We start from the raw sequence: 17,373 nt of genomic DNA on the forward strand, positions 1-17,373 counted from the left end.
GCCGCGTCCCCGCGCCCGGCCCTTTCCACTCCGCCCGCCAGGCTCTGTGGCCACCCGAGGGAGGACTGGCCCCCGCCGCTCTGGATCGCTCGCGTATTCACTCGTCAAACTCTAATGCACAAGAATCTAACGAAAACGCTCTAGGAGCTGTCAAGAAGGCTTCTTTTTAATGACTGCTGTTCTACTATGTAGAACTTATTAAGACTTGACAAAACCCTTGTAATTCAGATATTATTTTACAGAAGAGGAAACTGTGGCACAATAACTAACAGTCACACTAAGGGGACAGAATTAGGATTGAGAAGCTTCTGGAATCTCTGCTGTCTTGCACTGAGATACTTTTCTCGGGGGTTGGGGGATGGCTTTTTATTTTTATTTTTTGTTTTTTTGAGACAGGGTCTCACTATGTAGTTCAGTCTGACCTGGAACTCACTATGCAGCCCAGGCTGGTCTAGAACTCACAGCGATCCTCCTGCCTCAGCCTCCCGAGTGCTGGGATTACAGGCGTGCGCCACCACGCCCGGCTTGGGGGTGGCTTTTTGAGACAGGGTCTACCTAGGCTGCCTCGAACTAACTCTCCTGCCTCAGCCTCCCGAGTGCTGGGACTGTAGGCTTGTGCCATCACATCGGACTCCAGTGCTACTTCAACTGAGGCCCCAGACCTCAATGCCAGAAGCATTAGCACCCCCTTTGAGTTGGCTGGATCCCTCCCTTTTCCACCCTCCAATTATTTCACTAAATTGCCCAGGCTCAGCTCAAATTTGAATCCTCCTGCCTCAGACTCCCGAGTATGTCTCTAGTTTTTGTTCTAGGAATAGCCAGGTCTCATGGTGTGCTCTCACACAAAAAAAATACTGTTGGCACTTTTCTGTGTCATTCATTATTCTACTACCTCATTTTTACTGGCTACACAGTGTACCACCGGGTCAGTGTTTCCCAGTGTATTTTACCAAACCTGAAGCCATCTTCCGTATTAGAAAAAATTTTTTAGTCTTCAGCCTTTCTACCATAAGAACTCTGTGCAGATTCGTGATTAGTTCTAGAAGGGAATTCATTTCTACAAGTGGAATTTCTCAGTGGGAGGTTATGAAACATCCTATGGCTTGATACAATTCTTATGACCCAATTTTCCTGCTGAAATGCTACACTAGTCTACACCAAGCAACACTAGATACCTATTTTTAAAAACAACTCTGCCAAATGGAGAGATTGAAAATGGTTCGCTACCAATAACACACCATCTTTTTCTGCATAGTAGGAGACATTTACATTTCGTGTAAATTACCTACTCACATCTGCTCATTGACTTACAGACTAAGTTTGTTCTCTTAGTGATTTATAATTGTGTGTGTGTGTGTGTGTGTGTGTTGTGTGTGTTGCTGAAAATAGAACCAAAGTGCTCTACCTCTAAGCTGTACCTCCAGCTCAGTAACTGCTCATAGCCAGGTATAGTGGCACATGCCTAGATCCCAGCACTCAGGAGGAGGCTGAGGCAGGAGGATCTCCATGAGTATGAGGCCAGCCTAGGCTACATAGTAAAACCCTGTCTCAAAAAAAAAAAAAAAAAAAAAAAAGGGCGTGGTGGCGCATGCCTGTAATCCCAGCACTGGGGAGGCTGAGGCAGGAGGATCGCTGTGAGTTCGAGACCAGCCTGGGCTACATAGTGAGTTCCGAGTCAGTTTCAACTACATAGTGAGACCCTGTCTCAAAAAAAAAAAAAAGACAACAATAATAATAGCTCATTACATTTTAAGATTTACCCTTTTTCATATTTTTATATTATTTTGCAAAAACAAAATTTTAGTTCACAGTTGGACTTCTTTGTTTTTGTTGTTGGTTTGGTGTTTATTTCAGCACCAGTGATTGAATGCAGGACCTTGTGGCTGCCAGGCAGGCACAGCACCACTGAGCTACATCCCTGGCCCTGGGCTTTTCCAGGTACCAAGGATAGAAGTCAGGACCTTGAGCTTTCGAGGCAGGCGTGGTACCACTGAGCTAAATCTCCAGCCCTGACTTTTTTTTTTTAAACTAGTAGATTTCTTGGTTGCAGCAGATAGGAGATTTTCTTAGACTTTAAAACTCAAGGCTTATTTTTATGTGGCTTTCTTTACCAATGTTTTCTTTCTAAAATGTATTTTATTTTTTTGTTTTTGTTTTTTTTTTAAATAGGGTCTCGTCACGTCCCCCAGATTGGCCTCAAACCCGTGGCTATCCTCCCGCCTCAGCCTATCAAGTGGTAGGATTTACAGGCGTGCACCACCATGCCTGGCCTCTTTACCAATGTTTTCTTAAACGATTTCTACCCTTGCACCCTGCCCTCCGCATCCTAAAATGTCACAAATACTAGGAATAAGCGTAAGGAATATGTATGGGTTTATATCACCCAGAGAAGCCGTGGAAAATCAGACTCCGTGGGGCGGACCCGGGGAGTGTGACGTCCAGTGCACGCTCCTGTGAAACGTTTGGTGCCCCTACAATGCATGCGCGATGACCTGTACGTGAGACCGGAAGCTGCATTTTCTTTCTTTCTTTTCTTTTCAGTACCTGGGATTGAACTTGGAACCCTGCGCTTACAAAGCAGGCACCACTAAGCTATACACCTCCAGCCCCTAAAGATTTTTCAAAAGTGTAAATATTTTTTGTTTTTGAGACAGTTCCTGGCCCTGCACATACCCGACACAGGTCAAATCATTTTATCTTCACCGCAATGTTATGAAAATACTATTATTCCACCCCTTTTTTGTTTGGTTGGTTGGGTTTTGGGTTTTTTTGTTTGTCTGTTTGCTTTGTTTTGTTTTTTAGGTTTTTTGTTTTTTTTTTGAGACAGGGTCTCACAGGGTAGCCCAGGCTGGCTTCAAACTCAAGGTGATCCTCCTGCCTCAGCCTCCTGAGTGCTGGGATTACAGAAACGTGCCACCACACCTGGCCAGATCCGTTTATTAATTGTTGATGGGTTCATTGCGGATGTGGGATGGGACACACAGAGAGACTGACCCTGACAGTGGGGTGTGAGCTAGCGATGGGGCCCCCATGAGAGGCTGGCACAAAGGAGTCCCTTGGACGTGAATCACTGGCATGGGGACTTCCCTGATCACCCCTCCTCAAAGGAACAGGGGCTCCCCTTGTTTATTCCTAGATGGGGGGATGGTGACACACGCCTATAATTCTAGCACTCAGGAGGCTGAGGCAGGAGGATTGCCCTAAATTCAAACCAGCCTGGACTATATACTGAGCTGGAGGCCAACCTGAACTGCACAGCAAGACCCTGACTCAAACAAACAGAAAAGACAAAGCAATGACCACAGCCAGGCGTGGAAGACACTTTCTTCTCAGGCCCATCAGTGAGAAAAAGTCACTCAATAAAATGGCACCCGGAAGACGGAGGGAGGGCAGGAATGGAATGTCACAGCCAGGGAGCTCCCATCCGAGAAGAGGGAAGGGAGAGGGTGACCGGTGGTAGGTGACACCTGTCAGCCCACAGCCCACATTCTTTCTCCTTTTAACTGATTTCAACGCGTCAACTCCTTTTTCTTCTTCTGCATTTGGTGTGTTTTTATCAGCGCCTGTTTGGGATGCAGTGATCACGCTCATCTGGGCTCTGTGGCTGTTACTTCTGTCCCTGCAGAGACTCCAGGGAAGCCGGGTGGGGCAGCCCTGGTACTACAGGTATAACTGGGCTATATAGTGACACTCTGTCTCAAAAACTCAGAGAAAGAAGCCGGGCGTGGTGGCGCATACCTGTAATGTCAACTCTCGGGAGGCTGAGGCAGGAGGATCGCTGTGAGTTCGAGACCAGCCTTTTTTTGTCCACTCAGGAAAACAACCCTCTTTATCCTATCCTGAAGGTGTTCTCCTGAGGACTCCATGGGCAGAAAACTGCTCGCCTATGTCTGCAGCAGAACAAACATTCAAAGGTGGTAGTTTGTGTAATAATTATTCTATTTACTTCGTTTTTAAGACAAAAAAGTTCGAGCTGGCCTCAAATTCTCTGTGACCCTTCTGCCTCAGCTTCCCAAGTGCTGGGATGATGGGTGTCCACCCCCCCTCAAGTCTAGAGGCATCCTGTCTTCTTTAGGTCACAATGGTGACTCCGCCTGGCCCTGTCCACCCAGTCTCCTCCCAAGGAACAGCCCCCCTGGGCTCTCTGCCGCACCCCTGTGACTCCCCAAGACCCACAGGGCTTGCAGCTGCACCCCCTCACTTCCTCCTGGTCCCAAGCCTTCCAGTCCTTCGAGTTCCCCTCTGTGTGTCTGGGTGCCCGCTCGGCCTGCAGGGACCCAGAAGTCCCTTTTCTGCCCCAGCCCTTCCTGGCACCCTACCTGTTTTGCTGCCCCTCCCAGCCCTGACACTTCCTGCCGCTCACACTGCCTGGTTTTCTGCCCACCCCGGCAGACTTTCCATGCGTGTTCTACTTTTGCTGTACTCGGGACAGAACCCAGGGCCCTGGCCCAGGCTGCACAAGTTCTCTGCCACTCAGCTGCATCTCAGCCTTTCACTCACATTCTCCCTCAATTGCCCAGGCTGGCCCTGAATTTGTAATCCTCCTGCCTCAGCCTCCTGAGAAGTGAGGGTTACAGGTAGGCACCATGTCTGGCTACTTACAGAATGTCCCCTCCCTCACTACCCCACCAAAACAGAATGGTGCCTGGTTCACAGATGTTCAAAGAATCTTTGGGGGGGGCGGGGTCTCACTATGTTGCCCAGAATGGCCTACAGCTCAAGGTGATCCTCCTGCCTCAGCCTCCAGAGTGCTGGGCTTACAGGCGTGAGCTGCCATGCCTGGCTGAAATTTATCTTTAAAATATTCAGTATACACTAGAAGACAAAGCACATGAAGTGGCTGCTGTGAGGATGGCTGATAAATGACAAAACCGGGAATTCTTGAAAGAGGAATAAAAGCACAAGACTCTTATGTGCAAAGACCTCAGCCCCAGATCAGGACTGGCTGCCAACCGCAGAGACAGCGGCACCAGCCTCCTGCCACACAGCAGGGGGAGTAGAACCTCGCAGGGAGAACCAGGCGGGCTGGGGCTCCCACGGCCCCCACCCCCAGAACACAACCTAGCCTGGAGTTTCAGCGGAAGCCAGGATGCCCTGGACCCCATGGGTGAATCTGTTCCTCCAAGCTAAGCCATAACAATTCCAAGGCTGGGCTAAGAATGGCCACGGAGGAGGTGAAGGCAAGACTGCCAGGGGATTCTAGAAATGGCCACAGAAGAAAAGTTTACCATTGGGCGTGGTGGTGCCCATGTGTAATCCCAGCACTCAGGAGGCTGAGGCAGGAGGATTGCCATGAGTTCAAAGCCATCCTGACATAGCAAGTCCCTATCTCAAAAAACAAAAGACAAAATAATAATAATAATAACGTAGAAGGAAAAAAAAAGGATAAACAGTTTCTTTCCTGGCCTGTGTGAGAATGGGATAAGACAGGCTGATATTTACTGAATACTTGATATGTTCCAGGCATGAAAGAATTTCAAAGAGAAAAACTCATTTATTTAATCCGCACCATATCAAACTTCTAAGGCAAAGTACCCATCCATCCTGATTCACAGAGCCAAGGTGAAACAATTTACCCAATTGTCACATAGCTCTGGGCTTTGAGGCTATATTGGGCTTGCATACTTTTTCCCCCAGGGCTGGTATTCAATTCACAGCCTCAGGCCATCCAAGGCAAGTGCTCCATCACTAAACTGCCGGTAGCCTGAAACTGCTGTGCTGCAATGCCCGGAGCAGCTGCAGCCACCTTGCAGTGATGACAGAGGACTGACAAGTGAGAAAGAGCGGCCTGGCGTTCCCTCCCTGAGGACATTGCTGAGCTACTGATTCATCGGTACCAAGCCCTCATCTGGACTTCGAGTAACCTGTGGAAGAAGCTATCTTCCTTAGCACTAAAGCTACAATCATTCCTCAAGTAAAAGTTCCTTTCTCTACCCTCACACGCAGGATGGAACAACTTTCAACAGCAGACAGGCAACGTTTCAGTCTTGCACAAGCTCAGAGAGCGTGAAGAGGGCTCACTTCTGTGCTTTTTTTTTTTTAAACATAACATCGATTTCAAAACCTAGCAGGAACAGTATGTGAAAAGAAAATCTCACTTTTGAGCAGGGAAGCACAATTCTAAGCAAGAGGTCAGCAAATGGATTCCAGCAAGGTAGAAAAGGATAATCCACTGCAAGGGAGCTGGCTTCAGACTACACTGCAAGGAAAGCTTATTATCTAAAAAAAAATCAGTATAATTCATCACAGAGTAACGGGGGAAAACACTGGTCACATCCGTAAATAGCAGAAGAGCATTTGACAAAAGTCAGCATCCATTCATGTAAAAAAAAAAAGGCCAAGCTGGGCGTAGAGGCGCAGGCCTGTAACCCCAGCACCTGGGAGGCTGAGGCAGGAGGATCGCTGTGAGTTTTCAACTTGGGCTACATAGCAAGACCTTGTCTCAAAACTAAAAGACAAAAATAATGATTTCAGTTTCTTATGGTTAAGGAACACAAGATGGAGGTAAGAGCCTATATCGCTGGACCGGCAGAAGGAGTTCAAAGGAGGCTGGGCCCGCATTGAGATTGCAAAAGTCACCCGGAGACAGTCTCGCGTCTCCACAGGCTGCAGACAATCCCCATCAGGGCCCGGGCCATCAGATTAATCTCCACCAGACACTACTTTCATCTCCAGGCCAAGGACCTGTTTATCAGGTCAAAGTGAAGTCAAGCAGCCTGGCTTGTGAAGTCCTCCTTCCCGGGCCCCCGCGGCCCTGCGGCTTTATCTCTGCCCGCACACCACCGGCCCGCTTATCTCGGAGCTGGCGCTGGCGCTGGCCTGGCTGTGGCTCCGGCCCCCTAATCCTGTCTCCCTCCGCTTCACAGAGTGCAACAGCCCATCCCTGTGAATAAACCCCCAGCCCTCAAGGGTTGGGATCCCCTGGGGTCGGTGCCCCCTCTTTGTAGTCTCAAGTGGGGTTCGCGCCCTGGGAGAGGGGCTCGTGCCTTGGTTCCTGTCTCCGGCTTCTGCCGATCACCCAGCCTCAGTGGTCGTTTCTCTATCTGGTTTCAGTCACTTGGACTTGCAAAATCCAGATCAAGATTGCTGGACTGTGGACCCAGTGGTGCACATGCCTTTAGTGCCAGCAGTCGGGAGGCTGAGGCAGGAGTATCTCTGTGACCTCGAGGCCAGCCCGGGCTACATGGTGACTTCAGGACCAGCCTGAACTACATAGTGAGACCCTGTCTCAAACAAACAAACAAATTTTTTTTCACCCCCTAGTTATCCAGATCTGCAGGGAGACCCTTCCCATAGAAGGCACTCCCAGAGCCACAGATCACAGGAAGACAAGGTGCTTCTTTTATCTCACACCCCCCCACACCTTGAGCTGAGGTCTTGTCTTTGTCGCTCAGGCTGACCTCGAACACCTGAGCTTGAGTGATTCTCCTGCCTCAGCCTGTCAAGTAGCTGGGATTGATTCTCCTATTTTAGAAAATGCGCTGTCTGTCTTGGAGGAATGAAGATGTGCTTCGCTCTCCCTTAATGATTTACATTCCCTTCATTCTTAAACTGATTTAAGTGAGTGGGTTTTAGTTTTTGACTCATACTTGGCCAGAAGGTTCCCTGAGTCAGGAATTTAAATCTTGTAGGTTTTGGTGTGTAGGTAGCATCCTGTTAGTCTGGGTCGTGCTGACACAATTTTTATTTTATTGGTACTAGGATAGGAAGCCAGGGCCTTTGTGCTGAGCTACGACGTCACATCCCTGGACATTTTACATTTTTTTAGTTTTTTGAGATGGGGTCTTGCTAGGTAGTCCAGGTTGGGCTTGAATTCACTATGTAGCCTCCTAGGCTGGCCTCCAATTCACAGCGATCCTCCTGCTTCAGCCTCCCGGGTGCTGGGATTACAAGCCTGTGCCACCACGCCTGGTTTAAAACTGTTCTGAAACAGGCCTAAGGTAACCGACAGCTGCTCCCCCATGAGGGACTTGGGTTGGCAGACCTGGGTCAAATCACCTTGACCCCAGACCACAGCACGACCTGGAGGAAAGTCTCTGGTTTGTATCTGTATGTTATAGTAGTAATGCCTGTCTCAGAGGTCACTCTCATGAAAGATAAGGCGTGAAAAGTGCTGGAAGCCAGGCATGGGTTCTATCACCCTGGGAGGCTGAGGCAGGAGAATTGCAAGTTGGAGGGTGACTTAGTGACTTCACAAGACCTTATCAGAAAGCAGGGGCTTGGGATGCAGCTCAGAGTGAAGGCTGTGGGTCCAATCCCCAGTACCAAGAGGGGAGAAGAAACGCCACGAACTCCTTATGGTGGCACATGCCTGTGATCCCAACACTCAGGAGGCTGAGGCAGGAGGATCACTGTGAGTTCCGGGCCAGCCTGAGCTACTTAGTGATTTCAAGGCCAGCCTGAATTACATAGCAAAACACTGTCAAACAAATAAGTCCTTCCTCTTTAATACAATGTGACAGCTAATAACTGTGGTCTGCAGAGTCGCTGGAGATGAGCTATAAAGGCCCAAATCATTTTCCTCAGCTCCTCCTTCACCAACAAGGTCCACATCAACCCTTACACCCCCATCACCAGCCCTCCCAGAAGCCCCATCACCAGCTCTCCCATAAGCCCTGTCATCAGTCCCTGCAATCCGGAACCTCCCTTCCCTGTCCAGCCTTGGGCCAGTGCAGTAGCCTTTCCCCCACCCCTCTAACCTCTGCTCCCCACAACTGTGGATCCCCACAATCTGAGCAATCTTTCTAAACCTTCAAGAATGCAGTCTTTGCTCCTTAAAACCCAAAACCCCCAAGTCTTTAGGTAAATATCCACACCATTTATCTGAAAGTGGAATCGGCAAAGCAGGCCATTAAAAGAGAAAGAGCTGGGTGTGGTAACCCAGGCCTGCAGTCCCAACACTGCAGAGGCTGAGGCAGAAGGATCGCTGTGAGCTCAGGGCCAACCTGGTTTACATACGAAACTGTCTCACAAAAAATAAAAACTGGGCTGTGGATTTAGCTCAATGGCACTGCACCTGCCTTGCAAGAGCAAGGTCATGAGTTTGATCCCCAGTAAAACTGAAAAAAATTTTTAAATTAAAATTTTGAAGGCTGGGGATTTAGCTCTGTTCCTGCCCTGCAAGTGCAAGATCCTGAGTTCAAACCCCGGTACTAGGAAAAAAAAAATTAAGAAGCTGAATTTCCCAGCATGGTGGCACACATCTGCAATCCCAGCACTCTTGGAGGCTGAGACAGGAAGATCTCCATTTGAGCCCAACCTGTGCAATTTAGCAAGACCCTGCCTAAAAAAAAAAAAAAAAATCAAAAAATGCACCTGAAAGAGCCATGCTGCCTCCTTCTGAAGTGTGAAGAGGGGGTGAGGCCCTGCAGGTGCCCACAGGGGTCACCCTGATGACCGCCTGGCGAAGGGGATCTGCCTCGGCCAAGTGCCTCTGTCGGAGCCAGCTCTGAGCTTGCAGGAGAAGCCTGCTTCTCACAGCTGCCTGGACAGTGGACCAAAACTGCCTGTCTACACTGAGGGCCACAGGACCCAGGACCCAGGAAGCAGGACTGAGCCACCGAAGGAGTGTGAACCCCGGACACAGGAAGCCAAACCAGCGCGCGTGGGTAGGTGCAGAGCCAGCTGGCCCCACAGCTGTCCCCCGGTGACAGAGCTCCCACAAGACGGCAGAGTGTCGTGGCTGCAGGGAGGCAGGAGGACAGCACCGGAGTCTGGAACCCGGCCCCGCACAGGCACAGGGTCTGTGACGTTGGGCGACTTCCTCGTCCACTCGTGGGGCTGTCGCCCTGCTGGCCACACAAACAGGGGCGTCCCTGCCTCTGGCACCGCGTGACCCAACCTGCCCCATTCCGGTGTCCTCACAGGGCCAGCCAGAGGGAGGTGGCCGTCACCATCGGGAGGACGCGGGCAGGGGGCAGAGTAGGGTCCCCAGTTGCTAATGCTCAGGAGACACTGTCCTGCCCAGGGTGGGGACACTTGAGGTGTCAGGAGGGGCCGGCAGGGTGCCAAATCATGGTGCAAACATAGAGGCTGCAGGACAGGGCACCTGCTCCAGCGGGAGTGAGCGTGCACGTCCGTGTGTGTGAGCATGTGTAATCATGCGAGTGCGTGTATGCGTGACCGTGTGTGTGTGTGTGTGTGTGTGTGTGCGCGTGCGCGCGCACTCGCAGTGGCAAAGGTGCCCAGCAGGTGCAGGGTGCCCATCCAGGTCACGTGGGACACACAGGAAGGCAGAGTCCACAACAGAATATCATCATCTCCGAAGCAAGGAGAGCTGTTAAGGGTCTTATTTTTTTCTTTTTCCTTAAAATATTTTTTCTAGCATTAGGGATTGCAACCAGGCCCTTCACACTGAGCTGTGGATCCCCAGCCCACTTATTTTTTTATTTCAAGAAAAGGTCTCACTAAAGTTGCCCAGACCAGAAGAAAACTTGTGATCCTCCTGCCTCAGCCTCCTGAGTGCTGGGGTCACACCAAGCTCCACAGGTTGCTTCAAAAGCACCGAAGATGGTGAGTGAAGCTCCACCCCAGGTGGGCAGCACATGTAGGCACCACTTGGAGGGGCCTCACTGTATTCCTGGCCTGGCTGTTGTCTCTCTCTTCAGCCTCCCAACAACTCATCCCATTTCACAGGTCAAGAAACTGAGACCAGGAAACCAAGTCCAGCGATTCCTGAGCCCACAGCCGGCCGGGGCCTGGATGTGCACCGTCCTGCCTGAGGACGGCCCCCTGGGGAACTCCGGATGAGGTGGGCTGTTAGGGAGCTGAGGAGACAGGTTCAGAGAACAGAGCCGCCAGGGAGAGGGGGGCCCAGGAAGGGTACAGAAGAGCCAGGGGGATCAAACAAATAATAACAGTGTAAGAGAGAGGTAATCTATCAAATAATAATACGAAAGAGGCACGCCTATAATTCCAGCACTCAGGAGGCTGAGGCAGGAGGATTGCCATGAGTTCAAGGCCCACTTGAGGTACATAGTGAGTTCAAGGCCAGCCTGAGATTCTTCGCGAGACCCTGTCTCCCCCTTACCTCCTGCCAAAAAAAGAAACAAACCGTTATCCCTCCACATCAGAACTAAGCATCCCTCGGGGCTGCTGTGCTGGGCTGTGACCAGGGCTTCCGCACTGAACACAATTACTCCATCGACAGTGCATTGAGCCGGGGCTCGGATCCGTAACAATAATCTCCTTTTCAGAGGCCGAGCCAAGCTTCCTCATTTATTAATTTATTCCTTCATTGGCAGTTGGCCCCTACATAGCGTGAATAATCAAGAATTCACAAAAATTCTGGACGGAGTCTAAGAGCAAACGAGAAGAAAAGTTCAGCACAAGTCCATGGAGTCTCCTCCAGGTACGAAAAGCTCTCCATGGCTGAGTACAAATAACAGAGCCAGGCTGGGCGGTGCACCTGTAATCCCAGCACTCTGAAAGGCTGAGGCAGGAGGATCACAAATTCGGGCCCAGCCTGGCCAACTTAGCAAGACCTTTTCTCAAAACAAGGGCTGGGGATGTAGGTTGTTGCAAAGGGTCCTGAGTTCAGGGCTCACTACTGCATATGAATTAAATAATAAATAGAACAGTGTATCTATAAATTACAACAGTTCCGTACATTACGGTGCCAGGGTCATCCTAGTGCTTTACACAGATGAATTATTTTCGTCTTCAATGTGTCAATGTATTGTTATCCCCACTGCACACCTGACAAAGCTAGGCACAGAGAGGTAAGGCGACGGCCGAGGCCACAACCCCGGGAAGAGGGGCTGGCGCCCCGATCTGGGACTGGCTGCGGGTAGGAGCAGCACAGCCCCAGAGCCTGGACACAGGGACCCCAGGAAGGGAGCCTCTGCTGCCCTCGGGCCTGGAGAGGAGTGGGAGAAAGCAGGCTGAGAGAACCCGGGCCTGGCCCTTGGCTGAGCACGGCCAAGGCTTCCTGCATTCCAGGGCAGAGGAATGACATGATGGGGAAATTCCACCAGGCACAGAAAGCATTTCTGAGGGTTCCGGCCTCGGTGCTGATTTCAGAGCCACGGCATCTTCGCTGAGTCACAGGAGCGCCCTGAGAAGGGCAGGGGGCGAGCTGCGAGTCACCCTGGCCTGTTTTCTGGTACTAAAGGATGAACTCAGGGCCTTTGCACTGAGCCACCTCCCAGCCCTTTGTTTTTCATTCTTTTGACAGAGTTCGTCCAAGCTGTTAAATTGCCCAGGCAGGGCTCAAACTTGCCATCCTCCTGCCTCAGCCTCCCAGAGTGCTGGAATTACAGGTATGCGACACCACGCTGGCGTCCTCTGCCCTGCTCCGAAGACAGCAGGCTAGCCAGGAGGGACTCCACTCCCCCATGCGACCCTGCATGTCCTCCCAAGTACATGTCTGAGTAGATGTCCTCCTTAGCGAGGGTTTGAATGAAAAATTAAGCACGGAAGTCATTCAACAAATATTTACTGAGTGGGCTCAAGCCTTTTCAATCAGACACTCCTGAGTTTGATTCCAGCCCCACTGCTTAGGGATCTGAACAAGGGACAAGGCCTCTATTTTGTGGTCTATAAAATGGGTGGATTCCTTTCAGCTGGTGAGCCAGGGTGAGGCTGAGGGAGGTGAGGGTACACGGTGTGGGCACATAGCAGGCACTGCAGAGATGGAGGCTGCTGTGTGCCAGGGATCGAGGGACAGTCTGGCCCCTGGGGGCCCCAGTTCCTTGGGAGGAAACAGAGATGTCATGAATCCACACGGTGACTCCAACTCCCAAGACCACAGACACACAGGAAAACAGCCTGAGTTCTGAGCTGGGGCGGGGCGCAACAGAAGGTCCTGGGCCAGGCTTCTCCAAGAATTTGCGACCAACGCGGGTCTGCTAAAATGCAGGTTCCCTGCCTGCCGGGCGTCGTGGTGCACATATGTAATCACAGCACTTGGGAGGCTGAGGCAGGAGGATCACCATGATCTGGAGGCCAGCCTGGGCTCCTAGTGAGACCCTGTCTCAAAAAAACAGACAAACAAATGCAAACTCCCATTCAACAGTTCTGCTAAAGCCTGAGAGCTGCCTTTCTTTCTCTTTTTAGAAAAAAAAATGGGGCCACGCAAGAGAAGCCCCAGGCCGAATCCCGGCTCACACAGCCCAGGCTGCGCTGAAGGTGAGTCCTGACCCCCGAACCCCTCTTTCTGCCTGTACAGTGGTGGCTGGGCAGTGTCCCAGCCCAGAGCAGCGAGGATGGCTGCCCTGGGCCTGAAGGTGCCGGGTCTCGTACCCAGGGCCCTGGCAGTCAAGGCGTCGTGGCGGCATGGAGGGGGGACGGTCAAAGGGGCAACAAGCAGGGGCTGTGGAGCGCTGAAGGTGAGTCCTGACCCCCGAACCCCTCTTTCTGCCTGTACAGTGGTGGCTGGGCAGTGTCCCAGCCCAGAGCAGCGAGGATGGCTGCCCTGGGCCTGAAGGTGCCGGGTCTCGTACCCAGGGCCCTGGCAGTCAAGGCGTCGTGGCGGCATGGAGGGGGGACGGTCAAAGGGGCAACAAGCAGGGGCTGTGGAGAGCCTGCCTGGGGCAGCGCCCGCCTGTGTCAGGGCAGCACCGGGAGGACCAGAAAGCCGGGCAGGCTGAGGATCCGAGGGGGAATCTGAGGGCTGCAGTCACCATGCAGCTCCAACACCCGCCAGCTGTGCCAGGTCCCCCCGACATCACGAGACTTTCCCTTGGCCCGCACGGGAATCCCTCCGCTCAAGCGGCCACCCCGGCCTCCCAACCCCAGGCTCTGAGAGCTGATGAACCAAACCCATGTCCCTTCCTCCCTCTCTCCCTCTCTCTCTCTCACACACACACATATACATTTACTCATAATAGTAAAAAAAATTCCAACCATGAAAGAGCATTAAATAACTGGGCATGGCACATGCCTGTAATCCCAGCACTCAGGAGGCTGAGGCAGGAGAGCACCACAAATTTGAAGCCAGTCTGGACTGCATAGCAAGATCCTGCTTCAGAAAACCAAAAAAAAAAAAAAAAACCCAAAAAACAACAACAAAAAGGAGAACATTAAATAAATTATGGTCTTTGAATATCGTACTAGAGAATAATATTGTACTGTTACATCTTACTATATTGTATAGACTCCTATACTATATATAATAATATTATGTATTATGACTGAATAGTAAAAGCAACCATGGGGGGGCTAGGGATGAAGCTCAGTGGAACCACGCCTGCCTGGCAAGTGCAAGGTCCTGAGTTCGATTCCTGGTACAGAAAAAAAAAAAAGCAACCATGGGGTGAGGGGTACAGCTCCATGCTGATGTGTACTTAGCATGTGTGAAGGCCTGGGCTCAATCCCCAGCACCGTGGATGAATGAAAGCACACATGTATGCACAGGTACATGCGCGCACACATGCACACGCACAGCCTGGCCGCCGCTCCAAAAGCCTGTACTGGACTGGGTTTGGCTCCCAGCCCACCAGGTCCCAGCTGGGTGACCCTGACACGTCCTTCTCTGCATTGGAAATGACAACAATAATAAAAGAGCCCCAGTGGCACAGCCCGACCTCCCAAGCTCCGGCCTGGTTTCTGTGTTGTGTTTATCGGTGCCGGGGTCACACCCAGGCCCTACTCCGGCCAGGAGAGCCCCGCCTGCTCAGAGCCTGGGCTCTGTCACTTCCTGAGGTCCCCGCCTTCTTGCGTCCCTCTCCAGGCTCTGCCTCCCCCACTTTCCCATCGGTCTGCAGGCTCTGTACCCACAGGGACTTAGCAAGCGGGTAAGAGGGAAGCAAACGCTGCGTGTGCTGGTGCAGGCCTATAATTGCAGCTCTTGGGAGGCTGAGGCAGGAAGATCGCCACAAGTTAAAGGCCAGCCTGTGCTACATAGCGAACTCTGTCTCAAAAATGAGGGTTGGGGGGGTTCGGGGCTCACTTTAGTCTGGTGGGAAAACAGCAGCCAGTGCTGCCTGATCAGTCCTGTGATGGTGTGCGCTGCCCACAGCTTGAGGGGAAACTCACTGTGCAGGCAGAGGGCTCCTGACCAGGCCCCAAGTGGCTCTGACCCACTCAACAGCAGCCTCAGTCACAGGCAGGCAGCCACCTGAGACGCACTGCATGCCTCGGTGCCCAGCTTACTCCTAACACCAGTTGAACTCGGCCGGGTCCATTTAACCCTGAAAGGGGCTGACATTTCTCCTGGGCCTAACTGTCAACGTCTTACAGTTCTTGGCCACCAGTGTGATTAGGGTAGTTAACACCATGGCCATCATAATGCCCCTGTCAATGTTGCTTAACCATCTTATTATGATTATTTTACATTTTACTTTTCAGAGACAAGCTCTTGCCCAGGCTGGTCTTGAACTTCTGGGCTCAAGTGATCCTCCTGCCTCAGCCTCCTAGATAGCTGGTGTTAAAGGCACAGGCCATTTCATTCCCTCTCCATTGGTTTCATCTCCACGGGGACTCTGGCAGGTGCCAGCTGCAGAAACTCCAGTGAAGATAGTCGTATAAAACAGAATAAACATTCACAGTGTGTAGAAAACCCAATTTGACAACAAATTCATGGATAAATGAACAATGATTTCAAAAGAAAGAAACTCAAGCAAGGGGCAGTCTGGCCTGACCCAGGGAGGTGGCTCTGAGTTCCCAGGGTGGGGCAACATCAGAGAGGCGCCTTGAAGGGCCTGGTTATATCTCTCCCACCCCACAGACTCCCAACTATGGGGGATTCAAAGGCTCCTGTTGGGGACACGGCCAGCCGCCCTCTTATTTTGTTGGTTTGTTTGTTTTGGAGACAGGGTCTCACTGTGTAGCTCAGGCTGGCCTCGAATTCATGGCGATCCTCCTGCCTCAGCCTCTCGAATACTGAGATTTCAGGCATGTACTGCCCAGCTTTCTAGTCTGGGTTTTTTGTTTTTGTTTTTGTTTTGTTTTGTTTTGTTTTTTGGTATCAAGGCTCCATCTCAGGTCTTTGCGCTTTCAAGGCAAGGAACCACTGAACTAAATCCCCAGCCCCTGCCTTTGATACTTTTTTGTTTCCTCCATTTTTTTTTTTTAAATCACTCTGCATACCTTCATCCCAGCCATTCTGTTTTAATCACCCACTCCTCAAAGTTTGATTCTTCATCCCAGCCCTGGGCAGAGGTGAGATCAGATGATGAAAAAATTTCAGATTTGGGGTTTTCAGCAGAGGGATGCTCCACCTGTATTGCTATTCTACATATGAGAGGATGGAGGCTCTGGGAAATTGTGATCGTGAATCTATTTTGTGAGCAGGGCGTGGTGGCTCAGGCCTGTCATCCCCAAAAGCAATCAGGAGGCTGCGGCAAGAGGGTCACGAGTTTCAGCCCAGCCTGGGCATTTTACTGACCTAGCAAGATCTTGAGGAAAAATAAAAAGGGCTGGGGATGTAGGTCAGTGTGAAGGCCTGGGTTCAATCCCCGGTATGGCAGAAACAGAAGACAAAAGAAACGACACACTTGTTTGTGTCCACGAAGAAGAGCAGCCTGCAGGGTCCCTGGGGACGGCTGTCCCTGGGTGGTCTGGGTTACACCCTCACCGGCTCAGCCCCACTGCCTCCCATCACAGGCACTGGGTAATTTGCATGTTCACTACCAGGAAGTGCTCGCAACAGCCTGGTGGGTCCAACCCGGCATGGGCACCCAGGCCTCAGGCCTTCATGGCTCCTGTGCCTTTGCTGATGACTCACTGAGGGGAGAGGTCCAGCCTAAGGCCCCAAGGAGAGAGACTCTCCGAGGTACTGAACCCAGCCTGACTGAATTATTCACTTTCCCCACCCGGGTTCCCAGAAATGGGCACTTCAGAGACCAGTAAAATTTCCCCCAAAATTTTGAAGGCAAAAAACAGGTTGTTGCCAAGCGAGGTTACTAGGACAAGAACACAGTCTCTCACTTGCTGTGCTTCTTGCAAAGAGACCGCCTCAGCTCCAGCCCACAGGGAGGACTCAGCCAAGGGTAGGGCGTGGGATGAAGGAATTTTATTCTCCAAAAACCAGCATCCAGGTGTGGTGGCACAGGCCTGAGATCCCAGCACTCTGGAGGCTGAGACAGGAGGATTTCCCTGAGTTCAAGGCCAGCCTGAGCTACAATAGGGAGATCTTGTCTCAAAAAAACAAAACCAAAATGAGTTTTGATGACTTGAACAATGTCATAAATAAGCTTGACTAAGGATATAGATGAATACATTTAGTCAGGCTGACGGCCTACACCTATGATCCTAGCACTTGGGAGGCTGAAGCAGGAAGATCACTGCAAGTTTGAGAACAGTTTGGACTACATACTGAGTTCAAGGCCAGCCTGGACTACACAGAGGAACCCTGTCTCAAAACAAAATAGAACAGCCGGGCATGGTGGCACACGCCTGTAATCCCAGCACTCAGGAGGCTGAGGCAGGAGG

General features: G+C 51.3%; 1 protein-coding gene across 2 annotated transcripts in view; it reads right to left on the reverse strand.

Moving 5' to 3' along the window:
- The window catches only part of Ccnd3 (cyclin D3), a 46,452-nt gene that overhangs the window by 5,872 nt on the left and 23,207 nt on the right, over window positions 1-17,373 (reverse strand). The gene's annotated exons all lie outside the window — the stretch shown is intronic.

Source organism: Fukomys damarensis, unplaced genomic scaffold (genome assembly GCF_012274545.1).
Source record: "Fukomys damarensis isolate Sample0158 unplaced genomic scaffold, DMR_v1.0_HiC HiC_scaffold_20, whole genome shotgun sequence".
NCBI classification, from domain to species: Eukaryota; Metazoa; Chordata; class Mammalia; order Rodentia; family Bathyergidae; genus Fukomys; species Fukomys damarensis.